We start from the raw sequence: 17,727 nt of genomic DNA, 5'->3' as shown, positions 1-17,727 counted from the left end.
TGAGGGACATGCCACATACCATCCATGTTGGAGTCCTCATTGCCTATCGGTTGGCAGGTGGTTCACCTCCAACATCCCATTTAAGCATCTGTTTTCTCAGTGCCACTCCTGAGTCATCTCAGGTTGGGTCTCCCTGGAAGCAGACTATGAGACAGAGCTTAGCAGTGTGTGTGTGTGCTCAGTCACTTCAGTCTGACTCTGTGTGACCCTCTGGACCGTAACCCACCAGGCTCCTCTCTGTCCATGGGATTCTCCAGGCAAGAATGCTGGAGTGGGTTGCCATGCCCTCCTCTGGGAGATATTCCTGACCCAGAGATTGAACCCAGGTCTCCTGTATCTCCTGCGTTGCAGGCTGATTCTTTACCCACTGAGCCAACTGGGAAGCCCCAGGTTTAGCAGCATGTGTCGCTCAGTCATGTTTGACTCTTTGTGATCCCATGGACTGTAGCTCACCAGACAGCATGTCAAATAGGAAATGTTCCTGAAATACACACCTGTGGAAAGGAGAGGAAGGAAGCAGAACTGGGCAAAAGGAAAACCTGAACACTGATGTAGTCTTAAGGAAGGCTTCAGCCAACCACATGGAGAGGTCTGGAACTTGGGTGGTCCTTCACAGTAGTCCCAAAGTGGGCACGGCATACAGGCCTTTCTCCCCTGCACTGATCAGTCTTACCAGATGGGAAGAAGAAGTGACCCCATGCAATTGTCTAAGCTGTAGGCAATCTCCCATGAGGTCTCTCCATTGCAGGACTTCCAGTAGTCTTCATCCCCGAAGCATGCGCCTACTACAGTGCCCACTATGTGCCACCATGTACACTGTTCTAGATCTGGGGGTATGAGCAATAAAGGAATCAACAGGAAAACCTGTGGCATGTCAAGTGGTGATGAATGTTATAGGGAGAAATAAAGCAGTGTCACTCAGCTCCAGTCACACTACATCCGTGATGTTCTTCAAGCCCACACTGTGCTTCCATTCTGAAATCTTTGCTGTTTCCTCCACTTGGAATGTTCTTCCTTCTTGCAACTTAAGACCTCTCTCCCTTTAGGTAGTGGCTCAAATGTCATCTTATCAGCAAATCACTGTCTGACCATTCTATTGAAAATTGCAGTATTCCCCCAACATACATGCATCCTAGCATTCTCTAAATGCCTTTCCTTACCTATCAGTTTTCTCTGTTTTCCTGAAAAAAAAAAAAGAAAAAACTTTACTCAGCTACCCTGGGCTTCTTGGGTGGGTCGGTGGTAAAGAACTCGCCTGCCAATGCAGGAGACATGCGTTCGATTCCTGGGTCGGGAAGATCCCCTGGAGTAGGAAATGGCAACCCACTCCAGTATTCTTGCCTGAGAAATCCCATGGACAGAGGGGCCTTGTGGGCTACAGTCCATAGGGTGGCAAAGAGTCGGACACGACTGAGCAACCAAACAACAGCGACCCTGGCTGCCTATCGCCCCTGTGAAGCCTCAGAAGCCTTACTGAGACCTTAGTAAAATAATTCTTTTCTTTTCCTTTATTTTTCCCAAACAAGTAACACAGCACTGTTCAGGAGGGAGAGTGGCTACTCTGCTGGGTACCCCCATCCCTGACTTCTGCCCCTTTCCTCCCCCACCCTCTCTGCATAATTTTTCTCAACTAGGAGAAAAGAAACTAATAGGAAACTGATTAAAACAGATCAGGAGGAAATGATTTTAAATGGCTACAGAGTGGGGTGCACACACATGACTGGTTCCCTGTGAGCAATTTTACTTTCCTCTTTGGTGGAAATCAGCTTTTTCCTTTGCAAAATCCTCCTAGGTGGGTTGAGCGCTGTTTCTGAGTGCCTCTTGATGAATGCACGTGTTTGCTTAGTGGTTGCCCCTCCTGTCCCCTTGGCTGGATTTGAATGCCTTCATACTTGAAAAGGATCCCTTTTCAATTTGTTCCCCCAGCAGATTTGTAGCAGCATGTGCTCAGGCTCTGAACCGTGGGGTGGGAGAGAAATTTAAGCATACTTTGTACAGTTCGATTTTCCGTGTAAGTTCAAAGCCAACACAATAATTAAGATCTGAGCAAAAGAGAATGGCCAGCCTTTCTATGCTGTGCAGTAATGCATATCACTGTCTTGTCGGTCAGAAAAGACAGGCATTGCCAGCATACAACTACAGGCATGGTCACTGACAAGGGTTGAGTACTTGATGCTTTCTCCAATGCATCATTTTCCTTCCATTTTACTTGCCACTTCCTTTTCACGGCCAACCGTCCATCGTGCCCATTCCAACTCACCACCCTCCATGCCCCAGTTCACAAATTAAAGTGTTTCTGCTGGGAGTTATATATTCTGCTAGATGACAGCGGTTCCCTGCTGGAGTCCATGTAGCTGAAATATCCAGATGGCTGTCATAATTTTTCACTTGACTTTTCAGTGTGTCTGGCTATTCTTTCTCATTTCATCCATCATCAAAACATTTCTGAAAGTCATTTCCTCCAAAGAATGGTAAGGTGAAGCTTCAAGTAAGGGGTTCTACACCAAAGTTAGAAATTATACTTGAACTCAGAGAGCAAGTTTTTCAAAACGAATGTTGACTGAAGTGAGAAGATTAACATACCTTTAAAATGTTTGCATTTTCTCTGTTTATTAAAGTTTCTGAACAAATATTTATCGAACACTTATGATGTGCTGGATATTTTTCTCAGTGCTCAGCATATCACAGTGAAGAAAATGAAGCCTCTAAAACTGTGAGAGCTTACATTTCAGATAGGAATGCTGAGAATAAACACAAATGCAACAAATAAATAAATTACACAGGTTGCTAAGAAACTTCCACTGGACTGGCAGTCCAGTGGTTAAGATTCTACACTTCCACGTTTCAGTCCCTGGTCAGGGAACCAAGATCCCACATGCCCCGTGGTGTGGCCAGAAAAAATAAAATAAAAACTACTGGTTCTCAAACATAAAAAAAGAGTGTGTATTGAATTTTTTAAAAAATGAGAAAACATGATAAGGAGGATCAGGAGAACAGGAGGTGTTGAGGGTGCAATATAAAATAAGGTGCTGGGGCAGGTTTTATTGATGAGGTGACATCCGTATAAAGAGTATTTGCTTTTTCAGGCAAAAGTGACAGCCACCAAAAAGGCCCCGAAGTGGGAATTTGCCAGGCATGTTTGAGGAACAACAAGGAGACTGGTGTGGCTGAAGGGAAGTGAATTTAGGGGAGAGAAGGAGGAAAAAAAAAAAGGCTCAGCTAGGGAACTGGGGTCAGAACACATAGGGCCCCAAAGACCACTGTAAGGATTCTGGCTTTAATCCGGTTGAACTGGGAAGCCCTTAGGAGATTCTGAGCAGAGATGTAATCTGATCAGAATCAGATATAAGAGGGTTACTTGGCTGTTGTGCTGAGAATAGATGTTGGAAGGGATAAGGCTGGAAACCAGGGAAAAGGTTAGGAAGCTGGTCATAGTGATGCGGACCAAGATGGTAGCACAAGTGGTGCTGAGAAATGGTCAAGTTCGGGATGTATGACAAAAGCAGAGGAAGAAATTTTCTGATGAATTGGGTATGCATGCGTGCTAAGTCACTTCAGTCATGTCCAACCCTTTGACACACTATGGACTGTAGCCCACCAACTCTGTCCATGGGATTCTCCAGGCAAGAATACTGGAGGGGGTTGCCATGTCTTCCTCCAGGGGATCTTCCCTACCCAGGGATGGAACCTATGTCTCTTACGTCTCCTGCACTGGCAGGTGGGTTATTTACCAGTACCGCCACCTCGGAAGCCCGAATTAGGTATAGGGCATGAGAAAAATAAAAGTCAAGGATGCTGCCAAAGTTGTGTCTGAGCCCCAGGAAGATTGCGTTGCCATTTAAGTGAGATGGAAACAGCTGTTGGGAATGTAAGTGTGGGTGTCAGGAGCTCAGTTTGGGGCATGTTCACTTTGAGACAACAAGATGACAATGTGGTTGGTAACTATACATGAGCTTGGAGATCAGGGAAGAGGTCTAAGGTGAAGAGATGAGTTTAGGAGTCCTAGGCATTTAAGTGTGGTCCTCCAATGGTTAACACTTCACCTTACAATGCAGAGATTGTGGGTTCGATACCTGGTCAGGGAGCTAAGTCCCACATGCCTCATGGTCAAAAAAGAAAAGAAAAAAAAAGAACATAAAAACTATATTGTAACAAATTCAATAAAGACTTTTAAATGGTCCACCTAAAAAGAATTTTTTAAAAAGTGGTATTTAAAGTCACGACCAAGAAAGTAAGTGTCGATGGAGAAGAAAAGAGGACCACGAACTGAGACATCACGGATCTCAATATAAAGAGATCAGGGAGGAAAAGAAAACCTGTAAGTAAGACTGAGAAGAAGCATCTAGTAAGGCAGAAAGAAATTCAGTGAGGGTGGTGTCCCAGAAGTCAAATGAAGAAAGGTGGAAACAAGTGAGAATCGAGAACTGACCATTGGATTTCACAACAGGGAGATCATTCATGATCTTGATTAGAGCAACTTCAGTGAAATAGTGGAAGGAGGTACACATCTAGTTGGAGAGGGCTCTGGAGAGGAAGGAAGGGCAAGAATCAGAAACGGCAAGTCGAGACATCCCCTTCAACACATGTTGCCAGAAGTACCCAAAGAAATGACGTGACAGCTCATAAAGGAAAGATGGAAGAAGAGCAGCATGTTGGTATGCTACTGGAAATGGTCCAGCGCAGAACTCACATCTTGATAATACAGGCGTCGTTGTTGTTGTGTTGCTAAGTCGTGTCTGGCTCTTTGTAACCCCATGGTCTGCAGCATGCCAGGCTTCCCTGTCCTTCACTGTCTCCCAGATAATATAGGAGAGAGAGAACAATTGCTAAAGCAAGTAGGTGAAAAAGGATGGGAACCAGTGTCCGTGTAGTCAGGAGTCTGGATAGCTCATCTCTGATAGCAAATGGGACAACAGTGTATGAGGGGACAGATGGGAGGGTGGAGCTGTGATTGTGGAAGGTGGAGGGTGGAGATGTGATTAGAGTCAGTGAAAGTTCTCTTCTAATATCTTCAGTTTCTCAGTAAACTAGGATATAATATCCTCAGCTGAGATGATAAAGATGGGGGAAAGATCTTGGAGGTTTGAGGACAGAGAAGATGTCAAATAGGTGGTGAGTAGGTGAGGAAAGGGACTAGAGGGTATAGAAAAGGTACAGTGAGTACTAAGGGTTCACCGCGTGTGTGCTTCTGAATTTAAAGTGAGATCAATCAGCACATTCGTGTTCTTCTCCAGCCATGACAAGTTACCCTCCAGCATAGACAAAGAGCTGTATTTAGGCAACATTACGGCTTAAAACAAACATGACAGAACAACAGAGGGGCAAGGAACCCGAAGGTATGCAGTGACAGTGATTGTTGTGGATGGAATTCAGTTGGGCAAAGAGGAGTCTGGACATGAAGGAGTAAGAGACAGTGAAAAGGTGTTAGAATTGCAGGCCCCAGTGGGGTCAAAGAATTATAGTCAGAATACTAAAGGATAGAGGAGTGTGATGGGGTGGGAAGTGGGAGGGAGGTTCAAGAGGGAAGGTGTGTATATGTGCCGATGGCTGATTCATGTTGATGTATGGCAGAATCCAATACAGTATTGTAAGGCAGCTATCCTCCAATTAAAAAAAAAAAAAAAGAATACTAAAGGGAGTGATCCAGAAAGTCAGAAGATGTTGGTCAGAGCGGGATACATGACACCGGGGGAGTGGGAATGGCATGGCCCGGTAGGGTCTGCCCATGGGAGTGGGCGACTGAAGCAGGGAAAAAGTGTCAGGGATCTGAGTACCCAAGACCCTGGAAAGACCATCCACTGCAGTACTGAAATCACCAAGAAGGTAAAATCTCAAATGGCAAATTAAGGTAAACAAAGTTATGGTAAAACTGTGCGATGAAATATTATGCAATTGTTAAAAACAGAATTGGGGGAAAATATTTAAAGATATGAGGAAATGAAAGAATGCCAAAGGGGAAAAATCTAGGATATATAATTTTGTATGCAGTACATAATTACCTTAAATTATATCTTTACAGATAGAGAAAAGACTAGAAGGAGATAAAATGTCAAGGAGGTTTATCTTGATGTGAAATTTATTTTTTTCTTTGTATCATTTGTGATTTTTCTAAATTTCCTACCCTCTCCCCAAAAAACAAAACAAGAAAAAAGTATGTTAAAAAGATAATACACAAGATAGTAACATTAAATTATAATTCCAGTGCGTTAAGCTTCCTCAGTATTTTTTAAAAAAATTAGTCACAACTCTCAGGTTTCTCACTGTCTCCTAGATGATAGCTTACATAGGTTATGTGAAATATGTCACACTTCTGTGGTTAAAGTTTACATTTTCTTTTATCTTCAGAGAATTTTTTTCATACAATAGTTTGTTTGTTTTTTCTGTTAACTGGGACTCTAGGAATTTGTCCCAATTGGGACAAATTGGGACTCTAGAAATTTCTTCTGAGAGTTCTGTAAATGGCTGTTCACATTTGAAATTATCTTTCCTTCTAGATAGGATAATTATCTTTTACAGAGGATATGGGAGCACATAGTTCTAGTTCTAAAGTTTCAAGCATCTAGATCTGGTGTGGAGTGCCAGAATAGCTATAACTTAGGTCACTTCTGTAGAGCTTCTGTTGTTGAAGGCTAAGTTGGTCTAGGCGTCCAGCAACAGATGAATGGATAAAGACATTGTGGTACATATATACAATGGAACATTACTCAGTCATAAAAAGGAATGAATTTGAATCAGTTGTGTGTGAAGTGGATGAACCTAAGGCTTGTTATACAGAGTAAAGTAAGTCAGAAAGAGAAAAACAAATATCTATTCATGCATATATATGGAATTTAGAGAAACTACAGATGAACCTATTTGCAGAGAAGGAACTGAGATGCAGAGAGACAGAACAGATTTGTGGACACAGCAGGGGAAGGAGAGGGTAGGACAAACTGAGAGAGTAGTGTTGACATATATACACTACCGTGTGTTAAATAGATGGCTAGTAGGAAGCTGCTGGGCTTCCTTGGTGGCTCAGCTGGTAAAGAATCCGCCTGCAACATGGGAGACCTGGGTTTGATCCCTGGGTTGGGAAGATCCCTTGGAGAAGAAAATGGCAACCCACTCCAGTATCCTGGCCTGGAGAATTCCATGAACTGTACGGTCCATGGGGTGGCAAAGAGTTGGACATGACTGAGAGACTTTCACTTGATTGCTTGGGAAGCTGCTATATAACACAGGGAGTCCAGCCTGGTGCTCTGTGACCACCCAGAGGGGTGGGATGGGAGGAGGAGGGAGGCTCAAGAGGGAGGGGACACATATATAATTATTCATTTTTTTTAAGGCAGAAACCAACAGCATTGTAAAGCAGTTATCCTCCAATTACACCTTGTATATATCCTCCATGTACACCCACGGCTGATTCATGCAAATGTATGGCAAAACCACCACAATATTGTAAAGTAATTAGCCTCCGATTAAAATTTTAAAAATGCCATAAAAAAAATTAAAGAGGATAAGTTGGGAGAACAAGGCTTCTATTGGGGAGGGGGCGGTGTCTTTGTTCCTGTAGCTGGGCATTTTTAAAGAGAATGCAGTTCATTTATTAATAAAAATTATAATTAAGTAATTAGCACAAACATACTTATCCCCTACCAGGGACAAGTAAACTTCATGTTTGTGAACTAACTGGTTGTCTTATGTTGTTTCACCTTTACTTCCAGCTTTCCCAGATCATTTCTTTCCTGACCTATTAAGGGTAACTACAGGGGAAAAGAAAAAGACCTGCTTTTGACTCTCAGTAGAATAGATTTCTACCAGCCCTTAGCTTGAACACCCTCTGTAGTCTCATGTTGACAACAGAGGAATAGGTTAGGCAAGATATTCTAAGAAAAGACTTAAGGTCGAACCATATGACATTTTGGAACACATTAATCTCACACCGAAGCAACCTGAGAAACAAATCCCATTTACCATCATAAAGATTTATCTTATTTTTAACATGAAAGGTTAAAGAGGAAAACTGATTTTTACTTTAAAGCAACTTACAATACAACTGAAAGGAGAAAACTAAAAAGAAAATATGACTGAACTTTAACCATCAAAAGTTTGTGTGTCTAATCGTCTCTGCAGAAAAGTCTCTGGGGGTGATTTCGAGAGGAAAAACAAACAAACAAACAAACATTTTCTGAGAGCTGAAAGATACTAGTTTTAAACATGAAGTTTCGTAAGTCATGAGGGCCTAGAGTCACATGGCTATTGCCCTGGCTACTGCACCTTTTAAATCTTTGGCCTGCACGCATGCTCAGTCACTCGGTCATGTCTGACTCTGTGATCCTATGGACTGTGGCCCACCAGGCTCCTCTGTCCATGGAATTCTACAGGCAAGAATATGGAGTGGGTTACCACTCCTTTCTTCAGGGGATCTTCCCGACCCAGGGATCGAACCCGGGTCTCCTGCATTGGCAGGCAGATTCTTTACCACTGAGCCACCAGGGAAGCCCAAGAATAATGGAGTGGGTTGCTATTTCCTACTCCAGGCAATCTTCCCAACCCAGGGATAGAACCCACGTCTCCTTCCTCTCCTGCATTGGCATGCAGATTTTTTTTTAATCACTGCGCCACCTGGGATGCCCCAAATCTTTGGTATCCTCGTTCAAAAACTTAGTGCCTACAGCCTGGGGAGGGAGGAAGATGGAGTGGCTCCCCCTGTAAAATATTACCTGTATCCTGTTTTGTCTTTGTCTCTACCCCTAACCACAAGGTCAAAGCAAATGAAAAGGAAGACTCCTATTTCTACATCAAGTTTATGTAAGACTTTCCATTCAAAAATATGTTTGAGGTGTCTAGGCGACTTATAGCCCTTTTTATAATAATTCCAATTTTTAAAATTCCACTTTTATGGTAGTATGTGTGCTGAGTCACTCAGTCATGTCCAACTCTTTGTGAACCCATGGACTGTATCCCACCAGGATCCTCTGTCCATGGGATTCACCAGGCAAGAATACTGGAGTGGGTTGCCATTTCCAACTCCATAGGATCTTCCTGACCCAGGGTTCAAACCCACATCTCTTATGCCTCCTGCTTTGGAAGGCATGTTCTTTACCAATGTACTGCCTGAGAAGCCCGTTTATGATAGTATAAACAGCCTGAAAGGAGAAAAGACTTGAGGGGTAATAGAGAGCCCAATCTTACAGACTAGGAAAGTACATGATTTTCCTAGTCTGTAAGTACAAGTTCATGAGGCTGAATGAAGACGTCAAAATTAGATTCTCTTGTGTGTGTGTATCTACAGTATAGATTCTCTACACACACACGCACACACACACACACCCCTTCAAAGTCTTGAGATAGCTCTACATTAAGGACTGAAAGAAGTAAAAACTAAAAATTTAGTTATAGTTTCTGGTTAAAACATCTACCCACTATAAACTGTAATTCTTTCTTATTTAAATGGAACATTTCAATTGCATTAGTTCAGACATTTTGTATTCTGAACAATCATAAATGTACAAATATTTCAAAATTATAGACATCCAAAAACTGTTTTTAATATATTAACATTGAATTTTTCTACTTCTTACCATGCCAATTTATGAAATTTCTGTTGATTCTAAAGTAAGAACTTGGCTTCATAGTCCAAAAGTACCAAGAAACTCTGGCCTGCATGATCTAAGATAAGTGGAAGTTTATGCAACTAACATGATTTTGGTAAAAATATACCTTTCTTATTAAAACAGCCCTATAGCTGTATAAAGAAGCTGTATGTTAAAGCTAAAATCAACAACAATAATAGCAAATATTTACTGCATGCCAGAAGCTGTGCCTAATATTTTACCTACATTCTCATTATTTCCAAAAAACCCATGGAGAGAGCTACTGTTCTTATGCTCATTTTTTAAAAAATTTATTTCATTGAAGTATAGTTGGTTTACAATGTTGTGTTAATTTCTGCTGTATAGCAAAATGACCTAGCTATACATATATATGCATTTTTTCACATTCTTTTCTATTATATTTTATCACAGGATATCGACTATAGTTCCCTATGCAATACAGTAGGATCTTTCTGTTTATCCATTCTATATATAATAGTTTGTACCTGCTAGTATTATGTTCATTTTATAGATGGGGGAACTACAAAAATTACAGAATTTGCCAAGATAACAAGCTAGTGAGTAGCAGAATTTGAGATTGGAACCAGGCAGTCTTAACCACTCCTTCAACCAGAGAGCGTAGAACAATTATTGGAAAACTGGAAAAGTATGCTTTTGTGTGGATTGTGTAGAAAGTATTGTGTATTTGATGGCTGATAGCATAATTAGCACCATATATGCTTTGGAAATGTTGCTTGTCAAGCATGGAAAAGTAAAACATTTCTGCATGCTCTCCTGTTCCCAAGACAAATTCTATTAATTTCCACTAACATGTTGATAGTAATAATGAAAAAAGGAAAGATAAACTGTTAGGTTAACAGTCTACACAGGCATGACCCACCAATTTTCCAAAATGATAGTAGAAATGAATGGGTGGATGGACTTTAACCATTGCATGAAAACAACCCAACATGGCTTGTAAATCATTATTGAACTCATTACTCATTGCAGATTATACTTCTCATTATCATGCCACATGTAAAATCTTGGCAAGATTTGCCTGACATCCAAACCAACTCTTTTAACTGTAGCATGCTTCTCCTGTGTCAGCCCGCTGCAGGTATTTCTCTATCACAATGAATAATTACATCAAACAAAGACAAGAAATATTCTAAAGCTGACAAAACCACACATCTGAAATCTGTATTTTCTACCTCTTGGGAAATTAAAATCTACAAGTGCAGGGGCTTCAGTGCCCATGTCTTGGGGCCATTCCAGGTTTATTAAGAAAGATCTTTTCTTTGCAAGCCCACGGATTGCAATAATACAGGAAATTAAACTATATTTATCGACTGGACATCAGCATGCCAGCATGCTTTCTTAACTCTCTGAATCTCCCAACAAAAACAAAAACACTAGCAATCAAAAGGGTGAGCAAGAAATGACAAGTGTTTTGACAGCTCTAGAATACTTTGAGGTATTTTTAGCATATTTCTGAGTCGTATTAGCTTAACCTGTAATAGAATATAAATGAGCCCATATGGCACAGATGTAATTATGTTCCATGCGAGAAATCCCTGTGGTAGGTTGGGGAGGGGGGCCGGGGGAGAATACACCAGCCCCCCCTCCCTCCCCACCCTCTCCCTCTCACCACATGTGCCTTCTGGAGGGCATGATTTACACATCATTTGCATTGAGAAGAAAATGAAGAAACACAATGCTAACAACACGGGACTGAAAAGGGTAAGCAAAAGATTGGGGATCCCTAGGGGTGCTGCTCTCTGTGACTGACATCCAGCTAGGAGTGGAGGCAGCGTCCCCTCGGATCACATTTGATGAAGCGATCTTTTATTATGTGGGCACAGCAATCATAAGGCGTAATTATTATTACTGCAAGAGAATGGGCGACACATCTCTGGGGAAAGCTTCTGTCACAGACACTTTGCTGGCACACGCTGGAAGCAAATGTTCTCCCAAGGATCATTTTCATTCCAACCTGATATTTAGCTGAAGCTTCTTTGACTACCAGTCATGAAACATTAAATATAGATTAGAGCCAGAGAGACGTTGAAAGTTGAAATTCACCGGAGGTGCACGCCTGTGTCCTTGAGAAGCAACGCGAATGCCGTCCAGATGTTGAGCAGTAAGTCAGAAAGGTCCCAAGCTGCACGGAGGCCACAACAGAGGGGAGCGGGGATGTTTAGCATTCCACCAGCCTTCCGTTCCGTTTATTTGTCCGACATCCATTTAGCAGAGAATCCTAACAGACTGTTAGTTGGTAGATGTTGCAAAATGTTCACTGTCCGGAAAGAATGAAGGGACGCTTTGGTGCCAGGGCAGGGAGTAATTGAAAGCACGTAATCGATTTTCCACAGTTTCAAACTGTGATAAGACTAAGGCCGAACAACAGAAACATGTGTTAGCAGTTTTGTCTGTGTTTCTCAATGAATCCACTTAAAAAAAAGAGGAACCCTTGTAACTCGTAGATGGTTAACTGGCTTTGAATATCTCACTCGATATTAACCAAAACTCGCAGTGGAATTTGGAATAAACTGGCCCACTTTGGAACAGTCTGCAGAAGGGCAGCTGTGCTGGGCGAAGCAAAAATCTATCCCCCAGGTGTGCAATGGGGACACCTCTTCCGTTTCCGCCAGGAATCGCGAGAGCCGTGTTTACACTTGAGGCTTTCCACGCGGGTGCCCTCCTCCAGCCCCGACCTCACCCACTTTTGAGAACACGAATCAGAGAGAGGCTCTGATACAAGTTCAAAACGTGTAACTGGCGTGTTCTGGAGCACTCTTGCTTCCTGGCAGTCCCTGGAACCTGGAGCTAGGAAGCCAGTCACCCTAGAGGCAGGAAATGGAGTTAGAGGAGACAAGGAGATGTGTGGTGGGCACGGACAGGAAGTGCGACCCAGAAGCTCCTTGTCATTGAGGGCTGACAGGTGCTGGCTGCAATAAACAAAGGGTTTTTCATTCCCACAGACCTTTAAAAACCGGAAGTACTGGTTAGTTCCTCGGGTCTTTCTGGAAGCAAAGAACTGCATTATATGTTATGATGACCGCCCCGCCCTTTTCCAGCTCTAAGATTTTACCCTTTTATGAAACTACCTCACAGGATTTCTGAGTCTCTCTTCCATCAACAAAAAAAGGCGGGGGGACGGGCAACCAAAAGCTTTGTCTGAAGTTGCACCAGTCACTGGGGGGTCTCTCATCCTTGTGCTTCAGGGCCTAAGGTGGTCATTAACAGTCAGCAAGGCAAGTGCCCTGAGGCACGAGCAAGCGGGAGGGGCAGAGCGCACTCTTACCCTTCAAGCCTCCCTCCCCAGCTCACGATCCAGGCCCCTTCTGCAGTGCCGATCCCCGCGTTTATACTGATGGTGGGGATAGGTTTGTATCGAGTAACCTTGAAGTCACATTTAAACAAATACGATTCACCAAAAAGAGGGGAAACGCCAGTCCCTACCGATCTCTGTTCCATTTCCATTAGAACTCTGGCAAACTGGGCACGAAAAGAATCTCAGGGAATATTGCCAGACTCGATCCAATGGACAGCCCTTCCTATAATAATTGTAGGGTGGGGGGCAAAGGGTGGAATGGGAAATGTTTCACCAGAGAGCAACCCCTTGAGCTGGATCTTAAACATAAACAGGAGTTTCCTAGGGGAATGGGGCGGGAGGTGTGAGGTGCTGAGGAGGACATTCTTGTGGTTGGAAGGGCACAAGTAGAAACATGGAGATTTAGAATCATACCTGGCAGGGAACTGCAAATAGTCTGGTCTGGCTAGCAGGTAGTGGTAAGATAGAGGTGAAAGTGAGAAACTGGACAAATACATAGATGGTGGCCACCCTGAGGTGTCTGCTGCCACTGAAGTGTTCTGAGTGGGGGCAGAGAAAGGACTTCACAGTAGTTGTAAGATCACTTAGATGGGATTACAGCAGCCCAGATGAGAGAGAGGATGAGTTCCTGAACTAGAGCAATAATGGTGTGGATGAAAAATAAAGTGGGTAGGAGAGAAGGTAGGCTGGTTAAACCTACCGGACTCAGTGGCTTTAGAGTGTGAGAGATCAGGGAAAGGAGGCATCTAGGATGACTTGCAAGATGAACAAATAATCCCCAAAGCATTTAAATTTCGTTTCCAAGTTCATTACAGTGGCTCGGATAGTAAAGAATCCACCTGCTGCTGCAGGAGCCTCAGTTTTGATCCCTGGATTGGGAGGATCCCCTGGAGGAGGGCATGGCAACCCACTCCAGTATTCTTGCCTGGAGAATCCCATGGACAGAGGAGTCTGGTGGGCTACAGTCCATGGGGTTGCAAAGAGTCGGACACGACCGAAGCGACTTAGCACGTGGGCACACTCACTAGAAGAGGGTTAAGTTTTTGTCTTGGGGCTTCCTAGGGCTACATTCAGTCCATGGGGTTGCAAAGAGTTGGACACGACTGAGGGACTAATACTATAATAATTACTGGTAGCAGTTTTTGGTTCTTGTGTTTTGCTCTTATTTGGTTTGGGGAGGGGGCTTGATTTGGTACTCCCTGGGGATCTCCTCCACGGGTGGCCAAAGGGAGGCACACAGAGGAAGGGCTGGGATAAGAGGACGTCTGTGACAGAAACCTTGGGCTAACAGAGGAGGAAGGGTGCTTATAGTCACCGATAGACCCTTTGGGGAAAGTCATGTAATAAAACATATTAAAAGTCTTTAAAAGTTTTACATCTTTTGACCCAACAAATTACACTTGAAGGAATCTATCCTAAGGAAATGACCCCTACTACTCGAACTCTGTTGTGAATATTCACCACAACATTATTATAATGGGAAAAATTCTAAGTGGTCACTAATTGAGCTTTAGGTATGTAATTGCTTTAAAGGTACTTGTTGATACAGTTACACAAGAGAACAAAATACGAAGCCTAAAAATTGGAAAAGAGGAGGCAAAATAGTCATTATTCACAAATGAGATGGACATCTGTGTAGAAAACCCCAAGAGAATCAACTAAAATCTGCTATTACATATATAAAGCAAGAAAATTCAGTAAAATGACAGATTATAAGATTTGTAAAAATGTTCACAGCTTTCTTACATACAATGTGCAATCCAATAGAAAATTGAATTTAAGAAGCCAATCTGTCAAGGGGCCATAAAATGACCAAATAAAAGAAAAGCTATATCTTAACTGAAATGAATTTAAGTAGCCTAATATTTAGGGGGAAAAATGATTCAACAGCGTAAGTCAGTTCTCCCTACACCAATTTCTACATTTCACAAGCTTCTCAATAAAGATGAGGTTGTTGGTGGTGTTGGTGTTTTGGAGTGTTTTGCTTTGTTTTGCTTTTGAATAAGAAAAGTGATTCTAAAGTTCATGGTGGGAGTAAGTCATTCAATAATAGCCTGGACATTTTTAAAATTAAGAAATAACACAGGAGGACTAGTCTTATCTGCCATATTACAGTAAATAAAACCCTTGTGCACTGGTAATTAAATACATGGCCAGATCAGTGGAAGAGAACTGAGAGTCTATTAATAGAAATAGAACCAAATATACACTGGAATTTAGCATCTGATAATAGTTCAGCATTGGCCTGGTCTTAAATTCCAAGGAGATGATGGTCCCTTCAGAAGCAGACAAAGTATTTCAAAATTCACCAGATTCTGAGTAATTACTTGCCTGTTGGGGAATAATGTAATTTGGTTCTATTTTTACAGCAGGCAAGATGGAGCATATATTTATTTCAATACAGTTGTTTTTACCAATTGATGTATATAATTAAATGTCTACACATATTCCTCACATTTGTATATAACCAGATATCCAGTGAGCAGTATATGTGTGACATTTTTGCTTAATGCAGACATTTTTGGGTACCCAGAGAAACAAATCCCTTACATTATCATCTTTAGTAAAAGGTTTGATAGGTGAGGCATGTAAAACTTCTGGCTAAAATAAGGTTTGGGGATTATTAACGGATTTAATTTCTGCAAGCCAGGCCCATGACACATTACCATGGCTAACTAAGCTTTAACTGGATTTCCCATATTGTTGGGCTCAACCTAAACTTGTCAACTTGGGCAAATCCCTTAACCCCCGTAAGCCTCAGTTTCTTCCTCTGTCAAATGAAAGAGTTAGGAGAAGTGATCCCTCCAAGCCTTTCTCACTCAAAGCTTCTGTTATTCTGGTTACAGCAGCCACTGCCATGTGCTGTTGCAGGAAGCATTCGGTAAAACAAAAGGAGGAATGTGTTTAGCTAAAAATGGTGCAGACATTTTAGTGAAAGTTGTTACCAGTTAGGAAGAATTATTTCCATGTGCTTTTGAGCCTGTAATTCTGTTGCTTTTTTTTTAAAGAATTTGTCTCAATATTTATAAATATACTTACTTATAAATTATACACATTTATTGCCATATATATACATATATGTATGTGTTTATTTATGTGTATATGTGTTAAGGTATACTGCAGTGATATATTATGCTCATTCCAAGACATCCAAAAATATAAAGGTAAGAATCCTAATGTTTTCTTTCTGGTATGTATTCTCCAGAACGTCTGGTTTAGAGAATAAAACTACTTTACTCTTCCATTAGTATATTTAATGGACAACAAGCTGGTAGGACCCAGAAGGTTTTTCTATTTAATGACAAAAGAAAAAAAAATACTCAAAACGATTTTGTTTTTCAACTTGCCAGATGCTACCAATTAATTTGTGGTTGAGAATCAGCCAAGTATTGTTTAAACAATATCCTTGAATCTGAAGTCAGAAAACCATGGTTTGAATCCCCATCTCTGGGGGCTTCTACCACTATTGTTACATCTTAATTTTTTGTGCCTTAGTTTCATTGTGTACCAAATAGAGTTACTATTACATGCCCTATGTACCTCACAGAGTTATTGAGACCAAACAGATTATATACATAATATATGAAAAGTGAAACTGTTAGTCACTCAGTTGTGTCCAACTCTTTGCAACAACCCCATGGACTGTAGCCTGCCAGGCTCCTCTGGTCCGTGGGACTCTCCAGACAAGAATACTGGAGTGGGTTGCCATTTCCTTCTCCAGGGGAACTTCCCAACCCAGGGACTGAACCTGGGTCTCCTGCATTGCAGGCAGATTCCTTACCATCTGAGTCACCAGGAAAGCCCCACATAATATATATATACTTTGTATTGTACATATGTAAAGTATAAGAATTATTATTACCAAATGTACAAATATTAATAGTACAAATTCTAAGCCAACTTAAGCTTCTACAGCTGACCCAAGTCTTACAGACATGGAACCTAACCAAAGAGGACTCGAACCGTGTCCCAAGTTGAAAACCTTCTGGGAATAATGCTGACCTTCTCATCTTTGTAACATGATTTGTTCCCGGGTAGACAATAGATATTTTGGTAGTAGGGGCCCCCTGCTGTTCTGCTCACATCCTGCTCCCCCAACCCCTCAACCTCAGTCTACTTACAGTGAGCCCCCTAGCAGGATGGGGCTGCCCCTTCCTGGGCCCTGTCCTGTGCTCTGATGTGCTTTGTGCCCCATTATCAAACTTACCCACCCTATGGCTCCTTCTCTCAGAACTTTGCCATTTCTTCACAGAGAAAGCATCCCGGGGCAGATGATATCAATCCTGATCACTGATGAAAGGTTAACGCATCAGACTCAGAGTCAATGGGGGGCGCTTCCCAGGTGGCTCAGTGGTAAAGAATCTGCCTGCCAATGCAGGCAGGAGACCTGGGTTTGATCCCTGGGTGGAGGAGATCCTCTGGAGGAGGAAATGGCAACCCACTCCAGTATTCCTGCCTGGAGAACCCCATGGACAGAGGAGCCCGGCGGGCTACAGTCCAGGGGGTCACAGAGTCGACTGAGCGACCAAGCACTCACAGTCAGTGGACTGGCAGCCCAGAGGCTCTCATATAGGGCACCGATTCCAGCTTTATTCAAACCTCTGAGAGCAGTGGGGAGCTCAGTCACCACATCTCATCTCCCTCATAAAGGCAGTTGTTCAAGGAAGTGGGCTGTGACAACTGCAGGAGACTGCACACTCCTCTTGGTACCAGTCCTATGGACAGAGGAAGAGTTCAATATACGATGGCGAAACTTTTCAAAAGTCACTTGAAAGAGCTTAAAACCAAACAAGTACACTTTGCAATGGAAACTTC

This window comes from Giraffa tippelskirchi, chromosome 10 (assembly GCF_054371585.1).
Source record: "Giraffa tippelskirchi isolate mGirTip1 chromosome 10, T2T-mGirTip1v1.2.pri, whole genome shotgun sequence".
Lineage (NCBI taxonomy): Eukaryota > Metazoa > Chordata > Mammalia > Artiodactyla > Giraffidae > Giraffa > Giraffa tippelskirchi.
The sequence above is the reverse complement of the archived record's forward strand: the minus strand, read 5'-3'. Positions refer to the sequence as shown.